The following is a 13,638-nucleotide window of genomic DNA, read 5'->3' on the forward strand; positions in this document are numbered from 1 at the left end:
GGAAGATTAAAGGTCTAGGACCCATGGCACTTGCTCTAATGAGTACTCTGGAACCACTACTCCTAGCTCTATGACCGTAGCATCAGGGCAAGAGCATATATGAGAAGACAGATCCTGTGGCAAGAGAGGAAGCCAGAAAGTGAGGACAGACCAGCTTTGCTCCTTTAAAACAATCCTCCTCTTGGGATGGGAACCAATGGCTCAGGCTTATAATCCTAGCTATTCAGGAGGCTGAGATATGAAAATCAAGGTTTGAAGCCAGCCTGAGCAGAAAAGAGATTTTTATTTCCAATTGAGCACCAAAACAGCCAGAAGTAGATCTGTGGCTGAAGTAGCAGAATGCTAGCCTCCAGCTTAGGGACAGTGTCCAGGCCTGGAGTTCAAGCTCCAGGATGCGCATGTGCGTACGTGCACACACACACACACACACACACACACACACACATCCCCTTGAAAGAATTACATTAGTTCTTAGTTCCTCCTGAAGGCAATACTTCCAAATGACCTTCCCACTAGGCCTCCTCACTCCTTTTGTGATAGATTTATTATTTTAATTTTGAATTAGCATAAATTTGTCACATGCTGGGGTTCATTGTGATATTGGGTGTTCACATGAGTGTTGGTGATACAGGAGGGCAGAGCTCAGTTTCTCGCCTAGCTGTGTTTTCTCCTTAACTGATTTGTTTTCTCTGTAGGTCCAAGGAGGAGCCTGACCAAGCAGGTCTCTGTCCTGGGGAGATGGTGATTGAAAAATGTTCATTGACTCTTCCAGGCCATTGTTCCCTGCAACAGCCTGGACTAAGGCATTTGAGTATGGTTGCCGGCCTTTGGGAGCTGCACACTGCTCTACTTTTGTAGGTCCTGTGGTTCTAGCATGCTGGAATTGGCAGTGGGAACTTTGAAGGAAACCTAATCAGCTATGGACTGGAAAGTAACAAGTCAGAGAGCTAATGCCTCAAATTCTTTCTCATACCAGAGAGCACAGAATAAAATAAAACAGCAAGGAAAGAATGGCAAACCTTATTTGTGGCTGCACAAAGAGTCAACACCTATCTGTGAAACACACTGAAGCTTCCCACAAGGTTCCTACACGGGACTTCCCTGTGGTACATAAGCAGCTCATATACCCTTAGTGGAATGCTATTTGAGAAACCAGATGTAGTTTCCTCAGAGGCTTTGCACCCAGACCTTGTGTCTTTTTCATCATTATTTTCTTCTTACATTCTCCCCAGCATATTCATATTGCATAGGTCCAAAATTATAACAGCAACACTTCACAGGTGCTATCAAACACTTGGCAGCTATGGGGGACTTCAAATTTTTATATATCTGATGTTGTAGACGAGATATTATTGGTTACATTTTTCTACTGGAAAATCAGAAGCACAGGGCGTTCATATTACTTGCCCGAGATCACAGAGGTCACTTCTGTTGATTCTCAGCTACACAAGGATTTGCAGCTCTTACTTCCTATGGTTATTGTGAGGAGTAATTAAAATTAAATTGAGGCTGTATGGAAAGTGCCTGGCTCATAGGTTCTCAATACAGGGTAACCCCTTGTTAGCATTAATTTTTCTGTTATAATGATCATGACAATGACAAACATGATGATGAAAATGGTAATACTTGAAATTTATGATAATAAAAAGCAAGACACCCTAGTTGGGACTGGTGGCTATGTCTGTAACTGTAACTTCACAGGAGGTTGCAATCCCAGGATCATAGTTTGATTCCAGCCTGGACAGGAAAGTCCATGAGATACTTACCTCCAATTAACTAAAAAATATATCTATATATCTATGTATCTATATATCTATATATATATATCACAAGTGGAGATGTGGTTGAAATGGAGAGCACTAGCCTTGAGGAGAAAAGATCAGGGACAGCACCCAGGCCCTGAATTCAAGCCCTGGGACTGGCACACACACACACACACACACACATAACACACACACACACACACACACACACGCAAGACCCTTCCCCAAAAGATATTAAAATTAAAAAAATTTGATCACACTTTACCTATAAAAGAAGCTTAAAGATTAGTGGGAAACAGACATTATTATTCACTACAGGTAGCTGTACACATAGAAATAGCCTCTTTTTTTCCAGTAGGCAGTTCTACTTTCAGGGATTGATCTTACCACAGACCAACAAAAAACATGTACACAAAGCTATTCACTGTAACATTTTTGTTTGTGAAATACACACAAAAGTCACATGCATCGATAGAGGAAAAAAAGAGACTGAAATTAATGATTTGTTCCAACAATAGAATGCTACATGTTCATTGACAAAGAAAGAAAGACATCTATGGTATGTATAACAATGAATCCAAAAGAGAAGAGTTTGCATTATTTGATGCCATTAAAGTTCCAAATATCTTTTCATGGTGGCCTCTTGTTACTATGAATATTTTGACCCCTGAGAAACCATTCATTGTCTTTCAATAGCTACTCCATTACCCCTTCCTTCTTCCTACGCCCCCTACTTCTTTTCCAAGAAAACCAGCAGGAGTAGGTGCCAGTAGTTCATAATCCAAGCTACTCAGCAGGCTGAGATCAGGATCATAGTTCAGGGCTATCTGCAGTTAACCAGCAAAACACTGTAAGTGGAGCTGTGGCTCAAGTGGCAGGACATTAATCTTGAGTGAAAGACCTACAGGACAGTATCCAGGTCCTGAGTTCAACCTCCAGTGCTGGCACCAAAAAATGAAAAACAAACAGTGTCAGCAGGAGTCTTGGTGCAGTCCCTGAAGATTAAGTGTAGCTATTCAATTCCATAAAAACTGGCTACAACAGGGTGAGGTGGGTAGAATCAAGCAACAGAGGTAGAACTTCGTATTTTGTGCAGAAACCCTTGAATCAGTAGTGCTCCAGAGTGAGCCAGGCAGAGTACTATCCCTGATGAGAGGTTCCAGTAGCCCTGGTCATAATGTCTTTGAGACAATAACATGAGAAAGTTTATGGAATTTTCTTCAGGGTGACTCTTTTTCCTCGTGAAATATGGAGAAGGGGGATGACCACCTTTTCAGAATGTCTTTCTATCATGGTTAAAACGCCTATTGTGAAATTTCACTTTTCAGAGACTCCTAAATAAATAAACTGTCCAGAACTTTAGATTACTGGAAAAGAAAAGAATTTGAAAATCTATAAAAATTTTCAGTAGGTTTCTTGCTACCAGTCCATTTGAATGTATGATCGCCCAATACAGGGAATCTTGGTTTGTACTGATGCCTGAGCACCGGGCCTACTGTAGCAGGAACTTCAATAAGGATTTCACAATTAATGAACATCAAACCATCCCTTTTCCCATTCATACTGTGTGTCTATTTTTGCTAACTTCATGCACTTCACACCCCAACATTTCCTACAACCATACCAACTCCTTGAGGAGCAGAATGGAGAACACTTGCAAAGGGAGAACTGAAGCTAGCTCTCAGTCCTCCAGATCTAGGTAAAGGGCTGGAGTGAAGGACAAAGACTGTTAGTGTTCCTATGGACTCAGGTCTGGTCCCCTGGCTAGCACCTGATGTACTAAACTCAAATTGCTCTAAACCCTCTGCTTTATATCTATCATTTCTTCTAGAATGAGAAGCATTTTTTACAATTTATCATCCTTCTTGGAGGACCTCAGATACATTGAGTGGAGATTTCCAGTGACAATTAGAAAAAAGATGGATGAAAACTTGCAGTGGGAGACACTGTTGCCATGAGGATGTTTACCTGGTTAAATAAGTTAATCCAAGTTAAACACTGCTCTAATGCATCAAATAAAATTTTAGATGTGAACTAGGAGAGAATGAAGGAAAGGATGATGTATTCATTACTTGGTCTATGAAATTGTAACCCCTCTGTACCTCAAGTTTATAAAATAACAGTAAAAAAATTAAAAAGTTCAGATAGCTAATGATCAAGGCAAAAAATGTGATCAAATTTCCCACAGCACCAGATTTTTTTATAATGGTATTAATTTTCCTTTGAACTGAATGACATTTCCCAAAGGTAGGTCAAATCTTGAGGGGAAAATTCTGGATGTGACTGTTTTCATTTATTTATTTATTTATTTATTCATTCATTCATTTTGTGTTGGTACTGGAGCTTGATCTCAGGGCCTTGTATTCTCACTTAGCCTTTTTAGGTTCATGGGTGGCACTCTACCACTTGACTTACACCCCCACTTCCTGGATGTGACTGGTTTTATTACCATGTGTTATTTCACTTAATTTTGAGCACAACCTTATGAGGTTTTAGATGTTTTGCACATTTTATGTTGAATAAAACTATGGCTCAAAGAGGATTGTTTTATTCACTCAAATGTTGTGCTCACAAAAACTAGAGCTGAGATATCTACCCTCTTCAGACAATATAGTGGGAAAAAGTTACATTAAGGAATACTGAAAAATGTTTTCTCCACTGGATTGTCATTTTTAATTTTTTTTTGAAAAATGCGGGCATAGCTGTAAATACAATGGGTTTAAAATGAAATGTCTTGCATATTCTGTAATTTGGATTATGGAAGTTTAAGATTTGTGGCAGCCGGGCATCAGTAGCTCACCTGCAATCCTAGCTACTCAGTTGGCTGAGATCTGAGGATTGTGGTTCAAAGCCAGCTTGGGCAGGAAAAGTCTGTGAAATTCTTATCTCCAATAAACCACTCAGAAAATGGGAAGTGGCGCTGTGGCTCGAGTGGTAGAGCGCTAGCCTTGAGCTGAAGAGCTGAGGGACAGCGCCCAGGCCCAAAATTCAAGCCCCACGACCACCACCACCAACAACAAAAAGATTTGTGGCAAAACATTCTTGTGTATCAACTCTCTTTTTTGCCTTAGTCAAAATAATAATAATAATAATAGTAATGAAGAAGAGAAGGAACAAAATTTTCACCTCTTCTATAATTCAAAAGGACAATTTTAAAAAAAGACAGGAGTGACAGGGTCCCTAATATTCCTCCTTTTCATCAAGCATGTGGGAAGGTAAAATGGCACAGCAATGGTGGACAACAGTCTGGTAGTTTTTTTTTTAATTTAATTTTATTGTCAAGATGATATACAGAAGGGTTACAATTCGTATGTAAGGTAGTGAGTACATTTCTTGTCAAACATTGTTACCCCCTCCCTTGTTTTTCTCCTACGCCCCCCCCCCAATTTCCCTTGCAAGCTGTAAAGTTCATTTCCAACATGTTGTCTTGTGAGTATTGCTGTTATCTTGGTTCACCCTTTGTCCTTTGTCCCACCATTTTGTTGCTTCCCTCCCCTTCCCTAATTCAGATAAATATATATAATACACAGGGTACCAAAATTAAATACAGCAGGGGATAAGCCATAGGAAAAAAAGAATGAAGGAAAAAAAGAAATAACTTCACATAGTACTGTGAAAAGTTAAGCATACCTATTTGACTCCTGTTTATATACTCAAGACTTATGAAAATGTGCACTAATGCAAAATCACATATATAATTGTCCTAGCACCATTATTAATAAAATACTCCCATATTATGGAAGAAATCAAATGTCTGTCCAAGAGAGAAGATGTGTCACACTATGGAATATTGTTAGCCATTTAAACAAATATATAATTTTTATGTTAAATATATGTGTGTGTATAATATGTTATGATCTGGGTAAACTTTAAAAGCTTTATGTTACATCATTAAGCTAGACACAAAAGATTATATGTTTTAGTATTCTACTTATAAGACATCTAGAGGAAACAAATTCATAGGCTAGCTTGTTTTCTTATGTGTTATCCTTGTTCCCTATTTCCTCATTCCTATAGTTGCTGTCTCTTTCCTTTGATTTCATTGTCTTGAAATCAGATCTATAGCCATGATTTCAAATGTGTCTCAACTTTATCCTCAACTGAGAAGGATCCACTGAGAGATCGACCACCCTCTATTTGGAGATCTACTCCAGCTTCTGATTATGGAACCTGATGGTTGTTCAGGATCACTGCTAAAATGCCAGATATGCTAAGATACAATAGCTCGGGTATGAAACACTTCTTCTAGTCTGAGAAAATAATGATTACTCTTTTCCAGCATTTCCTGTTCTTAATGTGTGTTTTTATATTCTTGTTGCAGAAGAGTCAGTGAACACAGATAATATGTTTTATATAGGAATTAGAAAAATCTACCTACTGCATTGTATTAAGTGACTAAAGCTTGTCCATTTGGTTACAATGTAGCTATTTAATAAGTAGCATTCATTAATATTATTTTCAAAGACATGGAGATAAGAAAGAAGGCAGGTATAAGAACACAATGGTACTGAGAGCTAATGGTTCATGCTTATCAATCCTATATACTCAGGAGGCCATGTGATCTGAGGATAATAGCTCAAAGCCAGTTAGGGTAGAAAAGTCTGTGAGACTTTTGTCTCTAATTAACTAGCAAAAGGCTAGAAGTAGAGCTGTGACTCGTGAAAGAAAACCAGCCTCCCGGTGAAAAAGCCAAATGAAAACACAAGGTCCTGAGTTCATGCCCCAATGCCTGCCCCCACCACACCCTCTCCACAAACCACAATGGTTACAAATACCATTTTATTGTAGATTATTTAACAGACTTTTTATAGATAGCTGTTTCAGTAAGCTAAACTGTCCTTCACTTTCTTGCTTATTTCTCTGGGATATATATATATATATGTATATATGTATATCTCAGTATTATTTTAGATTTTAGGCACACTGAGTGTTACAGGCAACAGGTTTTATACCTTCCCTCCCTATCATGTAAGCCATTGCTGAAATGGCTGTGAAAAAGAAATTTGTTAAAAGTTTTGTGTGGCATGAGAGTTTTTAGATATGAAAGTCTAATGTCCCAGGACAAGCTGCCTAGTGTGTGCTTAGCTTTGGCAAAAAAAAAAATAGTGCTGTGTAAAAATGGGATTTCCCTCCCAACGGTCTAATTCTGACTCTGATTCTCTGTTCTACAGCTTGCAAGACCTGTGAGCTCAGATTCTTCTGTCTTTCTGTGAAACGTTTGTTCCTTCCAGGTGTGGGCAGACCCATGAAAGTCTTATGGCCTACTATCAGACAAATTAGGTTAGAGAATTTCTTGTTTTTGTTTTTGTTTTGGGTCCTGTTGTGGGGCCTGAACTCTGGACCTGGGCACTGCCCCTCAGCTTTTCAGCTCAAGGCTACCACTCTACCACTTGAACCACAGCACCACTTCCGGCTTTTTTTCTTTTTGCTTATGTGGTGTGGGGAATCGAACCCAGGGCCTCATTCATGCAAGGCAAGCGCTCTACTACTGAGCCACCTTCCCAGCCCAAGGTTGGAGAATTTCTGTAGGCAGTTTCTATACAGAAAGACGATGAGAGAAAGGGGGTTCTTGATCCTATAACTAAGTGGTAAACTGTTAGCATTATTCCCACCTCTGGTCCTCAGCTCCACCCAGACCTGAGCTCCTCCCTGCCCTAGAGTTCCTGCCATATAGCTGGCCACTCCCTCTCTTCTCCCCAGACCTACCTGCCCATGACAACTTGCTCCAAAACTACCCACCAGGATGGGGGCAGACGCCATATTGCTCCCTCTCCAGGGGGAGATATGGCCCCTCTAATAAAGCTTATAATAATCTTTCTCCTGTGCCTGCCTGCCTCCACATGGTCCCCTGGGATGGTCATGATGTATACTAACATAAACAAAAAAGTTTCTTTTTTGGGAGAAAAATCCAAGTGAAAATCTTTATGATAAAGGATTCTGTAACGGTTTTTGGATGTAACAAAAAATAAAAATAAAATCTAGACAAAAGTGAATTTAGATTTCATCACGGTTAAAAAGTTTACTGAAAAAGAAAAGTTTACTGAAGCCAGGTGCTGGCAGCTTTTGCTTGTAATTTTAGCTGCTTAGAAGACTGAGATCTGAGGATCATGGATCAAAGCCAGCTTGGGCAAGAATATCCGATTAATCAACAAAGATAAATTAATCAGAACAATCAGCTGGAAGTAGAGCTATCATTCAAGATTGCCAGCCTTGAGGGGAAAAGCTAAAGAACAGCGACCAGGCCCTATGTTCAAGGCCTAGTATTCCCCCTCCCAAAATAACTTAATTGAATAATAGTATCAATAAAATGCAAAAGCAATTCACAGAATGGGAGATAATATTTGAAAGTCAATTTTCTGATAAGGGATTAATACCTAGAATATAGAAAGAGCTCCTAACAGTCAAGAACAACAACAATAAGATAGGTCTTATTGTGCTTCTAGATGGTTTATTGATTTAAGCATAAAGCTTATAAATAGGAAAGCCCCATGGCCCCATTTTTTCTATAACAGTAAGAACAAAACAACGCAATAAGAAATGGACAAAGTGCATAAATAGATACACAAAAGGCCACTGAGCAAAAGAAAAGATGCTCCACAACACTAATCACTAACCACTTTCCACACATCTAGATGGCTGCTTCAGGAAAAGAGTAAAAGAAAATGCTTTGTGTTAACAAAGTGTCTATTATGCACTGTGTAATGATATATATCCTCTGAGGATAACAATGAAGCCACTAAGCATGAAGTTATATATCCAGCAATTTGGCTTCTGAGTTTACATTCAAGAGAAGTTAAAACAAAAGTTGAATAGTATATTTTTGTACCTAGTTGATAGCTACGTTACCATCAAGAAGCAAATGTGAAAACAAGAAAATATACACCAAGGATTGAACAGATTAAACAATATGACAGCTAGATACAATAGAATATTATTCAACCTTACAAAGCAGGGAAATTGAGGGCCTACTTATTTCTTGATCATTCCACATCTTAATACTGTTGTGATGCCTACTACAGTTCAATGTAAGTTTAGGGGACTAAATATTCAACCCACAACTGTAGTCAAGTTCATAGCAACAGAAGAAAGAATGTTGGCTGCTGGACTTGGGAGAGGTAAATAATGGAGAATCCATATTCTCCACCTCTGGAGATAGGGTAAATGTCTACCGGCAGGTATGTCCACATGTGGAATTAAGTTTTATAAAGCCATGATAGGCAGAAGGAATAAATTCAAGGAATCTCCTATATACCATGCTTATTCCAGTTAAGAATAATATGTTATATATTTGAAAAATGGTCAGAGAATAGAGCACATGGATTTTCATCACCAGAATTAAAGAATGTGAGGAGATACATTTGTTAAATTGTAGTCATTCCATAATGCACAATCATCTCATGATGTGTATCATAAATACATACATACAATTTTTACTTGTTAAAAAGCTACATCAATTTCAAGAGTAAACAGGAGACTCCATTTCTCCACATTCTCACCAACTCAGAAGCTCACCACTAGATAATACTTTAAAAATAAAAATTAATTGTATTTAACTTGCCACTTGACTTACAATCTTTTCTGCATGGGTCTCCTTTGGCTTACCCCAAAGAACAAGTTAGAGGATTGTGTTGCTGTTCTACACAGCAAGACCTGAGAACAAGGTTCTTGGGCAGAATGGACTATACCTTGCAGGTATAGACAAAGCTTATTAAAAACACTACATGATTATATACAGCATACAAAGAGAGTTAATCTTAGTCATGGAACATAATACAGTTATGTGATCAAGGATTACAGGAAATAAACAAAGTGCAGGTAATTTTTCTTCACACAAAGGAAATGTCATGAGTTTGTTCAGAGGAGCACACAGAGCACATTCCACATGTCTTCCCCTGAAGTTGTGGCCGGGAGTAAGGACTTACCTTTTATAATGTGTTCTTCATTGTACTGAATATAGACTGTCATATGTCAGAGTAGAGATCACATGATACCATGTGATACCCTTGAACAACAGAGGTCAATTGACCAAGAAAATATCATGAACCACATGACACCCTTGAATGAAAATAGCAGAGGCTACTTGGCCAAGAACATGTTTTGAAGTACCATATTTTCTTTTCTGTGGAAAAAACAACAACTATGTTACATTGAAGATTCTAATTTTCAACTATTTAAACAAATTTAAGTAAGTCTTTCTAAAGTTTACAATTTTAAGATAATTTTCAAAAATATACACTGGTATGAACTTAGAACCTTGGACTCTGGCTTGGCTTTTAAGCCCGTGGCTCGTGCTAAACCACTTAGCTTTTTTTTCTAGGTGGTTGGAGATCAGAATCTCTTGGGTTTATCAGCCCAGGCTGACTTCAAACTGTGATCCTCAGATCACAGTAGCTAGGATTATTGCATTTTTTTTCTTAATTAGAAAAAAATGGTATCTCTGCCTTTATTTTTGTGTTCTTAGCTTTAAGTAATTCTCTCTACATCAACTTTACAGTCACCTTGGAATTTGGGAAAGACTGGAGTTACCACTGATCAATATCATCTTCTTAGGGCCTTATCCTAAGGAACAATAGGATACCACCACTAGAAAACATAACTTGTTTATCACTGATAAGTGCTGGCATTGTTTAAGTTTTTCAGAACCCTTCCCGAAATGAAAACTAAAACAATCCGATCAGGACTGTTTAACAATTATATAAACCTCTCCTAACCTAGGTTACCTATTTATTTAAGTGTACAGCTAGTGTCTATATCCTGGAAGATGGCTGAAAATACACTGAAGTTCTGTCTTTTTGATACAAACTGTTTTGTAATTTGTAAGAAAAGCTCATTGCTACTTAGATTTTTGTTTGTTTGTTTTTGGGTTTTCTTTTTGGTCCTTTGATTTTTTTTTAAAACAAGTTTTTATTGTGAAAGTACTGTGCAGAGGGGTTACAATTACATTAGCAAGGTAATGAGGACATTTCTTTTTTTTAAATTAAATTAAATTTTTTTGTTTCCCCTTCCCATCCCTTCCCATCCCCCGCTCCCATCCCTCCACCCCCCTACCCCACCCTGCCCGAGATGTACAAATCGTTATGTCAAAAAACAAATTTTTTTGGTCCCTTGATTATACCCTCTTGAGTGGCTGCACATCAATTACCACTAACTGGAGATAACAACCTTGAACAATCAGTTTGCTTAGAAAAAGCAGCAAGATGAGAAAAACAAAACAAAACCCACCTTTCTCCCCAAAAATTAGACTAACAGGTAAAATACCTCTATGGTTTCAATTTTGCAGTGTTAAGGGTGCTCACCCCCACCCCCTGCCCCCACCCCACACACAACAAGGTCAGCTGAAGTGTGTAAAAAACAAGCTCCAAAGATTTTCTTGGTGACTGACATAAGAGTCAATGTGAGGGAAGTGTTGAGGATCAGCAGATGTGCTGCTTAATGTAGATTTCATCCCCGAGAGTCACCCTCGGGCCACACAAGCCCACACTGGTGCTTCATCTCAAGGCCTGGGGGCTATCCCTTAGCTTTTTCCCTTAAGGCTGACATACTTCCACTTGAGCCACTTCAGCTTATTGGCGATAAGTCTCTTGGACTTTCCAGTCAGGGATGGCTTCCAACCAACATCCTCAGATCTCATTGTCCCAAGTAGCTAGGATTATAGGTGTGAATCACTGGTGCCCAGCACACATATCCCCCTTTTTTTTTTTTTTTGGTCAGTCGAGGGACTTGAACTCTGAGCCTGGGTGTTATCTCTCAGCTCTTCAGCTCAAAGTGAGTGCTCTATCACTTGAGCCACAGTGCCACTTCTGGTTTTCTGAGTGGTTTATTGGAGATAAGATTCTCATGGACTTTCTTGGCTGGTCTGGCTTTGAACTGAGATCATCAGATCTCAGCTTTGTGACTAACTAGGATTATAAGCATAAGCCACAGGTGCCCGGCTTATATATCTGTTTTATATGCCTAAAAAAAACTCAAATATAATTTTCTTGATCCATTAATCTACTGAGGTGCATCTGGGTTGGATCTATATTTTAGCTATGGTGAATAATGCTGCGATAAACAGAGTTGTGCTAGTATGGCCTTGTATAGCTATGGTGAATAATGCTGTGATAAACATAGTTGTGCTTTGGTATGGCCTTGTTTGTGCTCATTTGGGTAAATGCCCAGAAGTGGGATTGTTCTATGTGTAGTCTTTTGAGGAACCTCCATACTTCTTTCCAGAGTATTTGAATAAGTTTACCCTCCCGCCAATAATGCAGTAGGGTTCTCTTTTGGCTACATCTCCTCCAGCATCTGTTATTATTATTCTATATGACATATAGAATATATTCTATATTATATTATTAGATTTCTTGATTATATTCTAACTGGGATGAGGTGGAATATTAATGTTGTTTTGATTTGCATTTCTTTTATGGATAGAGAAGTTGAGTTCTTCATGTGTCTGTTGGCCATTCTTATCTCCTCTTCAGAGAAGTCTCACTTTAAGTCTTTAGCCCATTTATTAATGGGGCAGTTGTTTTTTTTTGAGTATTTGCCCTTGGGGGAAATTTTTTGAGTTCTAAGTATATTTTAGATCTGAGGCCCTTGTCTGTTGTATGGCTAGTCTGTTGTATGAAATTCTAGGCCTCCATCAGAAAAAATAACACTGCCCCATTTGTTAGAAAATGAAAGACTTGGAAAAAATTATATTAAGTGAAGTAAGCCAGACCCAAAGAAACATAGGTCCCATGGCTTCCTTTATTTGCAATAACTACTATACATCTAGGATATTTTACCAAACAAGCAGAAAAGATCAAAAGCTATGTACATATGAACATATAAGATAATGCTAAGCAAAATGAACCCCAAAATATGGACACACAGATTTTTTTTTATTTGTTGCCATTGTTTTTAATGTACTATGTGATTTTTTTTGTTTCTTTGGTATGTTCTTCCCCTATGGTATAACTCCTGTTTTCAAGGTGCCCTGCATCTTGTATATGCATTTTTCTAATTTGGGGAGGGGAAAGGAAATAACAAAATGCTGAAACAAGGATACACTGTAACATTGAGATGTCCAAGACACTATGCTAAAAACGAACTTTACAACTTTGGAGCGGGGAGGAGGGGATGGTGGGGTTGGGGAGGGAAGGGATGGTAGGGGAAAAAGCAAAGGAGTGGTAACAATGCTGCACAGGAAATAGACTCATTACATTTCTTATGTAACTATAATTCCTCTGTACAGTATCAACAATAAAAAATTTTTAAACCCAAATATCAAGTGATAAAAGGTAGCTTAGAGTGTGCAGTGATCATGTCCTCTGTACACCTTCAGGAGGGCTGACATGCTTGTTCCCAGGCCAGAAATCAGGTATGTTCACATGGGTTTCCCTATGAGACCAATGCATGTCATGGGGTGGGGTACCTCTAATAGCTAGGTCACAGTCCTGCTCACCTAAATCACCCAGCGTGGGACAAAGGGAGCATTTGGTATCTTTTGGGAGTTGGGAAACACTAACATTGATGAGATTCTACCAGGACTAGTGCTGTAGGCCTCTGATTTTTATACTTTGTCATGCCAGTCAATATAGACACAGAATAAGAATGAGACTAAGACATGAGATGACACAAAACACAGTCATCAAGAACACACTAACTAGAAGCTGAAAGAACACCTAATATAGTTGCATTAAATTGCAATGCACTCACATTTAGGTCAAGCTGGGATTTCAATAACTGATCATCCTTTTCAATAGGTGTTATCCAGTAAAGTAAGTTCACTTTTTTTTTTAAATGACCAAAAAAGGAGAAAAAGAAAAGGGACAAATTCAACCAAAGAGGCAACATCAGTGGCCATACCCCTGGGAGTGGATGTCCTCTTTCCCAAAGTGGAGGTCAT

The sequence above is a fragment of the Dipodomys spectabilis genome, unplaced genomic scaffold (assembly GCF_019054845.1).
Source record: "Dipodomys spectabilis isolate Male_0828 unplaced genomic scaffold, ASM1905484v1 ptg000098l, whole genome shotgun sequence".
Lineage (NCBI taxonomy): Eukaryota > Metazoa > Chordata > Mammalia > Rodentia > Heteromyidae > Dipodomys > Dipodomys spectabilis.